Genomic DNA, 1,941 nt, shown 5'->3' on the forward strand with positions numbered 1-1,941 from the left:
GTCTAGAAATGCCAACCAGCTTGGGATCCTCGCTGGGAGAGCCCTTCCTTCCCTGGCTTTGTAACTCAGGGCCTTCTGGTGTGCACACCTGCAGGGTCCAGGCCGGGCCTGTGCTTCTTGCTTCTCTCTTTCTCTCCCTGAGATTGGAATCCTGACTCTGTCCTCAAGTAGCTTGAAGGGGCCCCCAGGAATGGCCCCTCCTGGATTTCATACCCTTGTATAGTCCTGTTTCACTTTGTAAAACATTTAAAAAGGTTTTTTTTTGTTGTTAGAGACAGGGTCTCACTTTGTTGCCCAGGCTGGTCTCAAACACCTGGCCTCAAGCAGTGCTCCTGCCTCAGCCTCCCAAAGCACACCCGATCTCTTTCTATCAGGGTTGTTGTGTGTGACTAGCATATGTGTTGGAAGTGATGGTTTGTCACTTCTGAGGTTAGGTCATAACGACGCGGCGGCTTCTACCTTGCCTGTGTTCTCTTTCTCTTGGGCCACTTGCTCGGGGGAGTGCCAGCTGCCAGGGCTTGAAAGCAGACACTCCTGGGAAAAGGCCCCAGGGGTGAGGGACTGAGGCCTCCAGCCTACAGCTGTGGGAACATGAGAATGAATCTTTTAGGAAGTGCATCCTTCAGCCCTGCTCTACCCTTTAGATGACTCAGTCCAGGCTGCAATTTTTGTTTTTCGGGGGGTTGAGGGGGCAGAGTCTTTTTCTTGTTGCCCAGGCTGGAGTGCAATGGCGCGATCTCGGCCCACCACAACTTCTGCCTGCTGGGGTCAAGCGATTCTTGTGCCTCAGTCTCCTGAATAACTGGGATTACAGGCGCCTGCCACCATGTCCAGCTAATTTTGGTATATTTTCAGTAGAGACGGGGTTTCACTATGTTGGCCAGGCTGGTCTCAAAATCTTCACCTGGCGATCTGCCCGCCTCGGACTCCCAAAGTGCTGGGATTACAGGTGTGAGTCACCGCACCTGACCAGCCCTGGCTGCATCTTGATGGCAACTTCACGAGAGAGACTGAGCCAGACCACCCAGCCCTGCCTCTCCTGAATTCCAGACCCACAGGAACCATGAGTTAGACCTCTTTGTTGTTTTACACATCTAAATTTTGGGGCAATTTGTTAAACAGCAGTAGATAACTAATATACCAGCTGTAGGGCTTTGGGCACGTTCCTTAGGCTCTGCACCCCTGTTTCCTCCCTCGTGCCGTGATCGTTGTAGAGGTGAGTGAGGAACGTGTAGTCGCAGCACAGGACCACACACATGAGGCAGCTTGCCAGCCCCTCCTGAGATGTTTCTGGTCATCTTCTTGCCCCTCCCTGGATGGACCGTGACTTCACAACGTCAGGCCAACTTACTGCATTCTTGGCCTGAGGTCATCCATTGGCCATGGACAGAGGTTCTGGGCAGGAAAGGGTGAGATAAAGAGAGGGGTCAGTCTCCTTCCTCCGGCCTGGGTCTGGAGAACCGTGCTGGGCCAGGTGAGACATCTGCTCCCTGTGTGGTGTCCTAGGATGGGCAGCTGGACCTGACCCATGGGGAGGTTTCTCTGTGTCTCCAGAGGGCAGAGGGGCTTCTTGGTCTGGCTTCTCTAGCACTTGGCCAAGCATTCTGGCTGCCATTGAGGCCTCCAGCAAAACTGAGAACTGTCCTTTCTTCCTTGCCCTTCAGCTGCTCCTCTCTCCTCTGCCCCCTGCTGCCTTGTCAGCTGCTTTCTTCACATAACAGCCTCCTTGTGACCCTTGGCCCCTGCCCCTGAGGCTCCTCCACCCTGGGCTCCGTGTTCTAGAGTTCACCGTGTACTATTTCCTCAAGTTGTTTCTACTTCACAGCTTCCCTTTTCTCTGTGCATTACTCAAGAACTGCATGGCCATGTGTCAGTATAAAAATAATAAAGGGCCGGGCGCGGTGGCTCAAGCCTGTGATCCCAGCACTTTGGGAGGCCGAG

The sequence above is a fragment of the Colobus angolensis genome, unplaced genomic scaffold (genome assembly GCF_000951035.1).
Source record: "Colobus angolensis palliatus isolate OR3802 unplaced genomic scaffold, Cang.pa_1.0 Scaffold303, whole genome shotgun sequence".
Classification (NCBI taxonomy): domain Eukaryota; kingdom Metazoa; phylum Chordata; class Mammalia; order Primates; family Cercopithecidae; genus Colobus; species Colobus angolensis.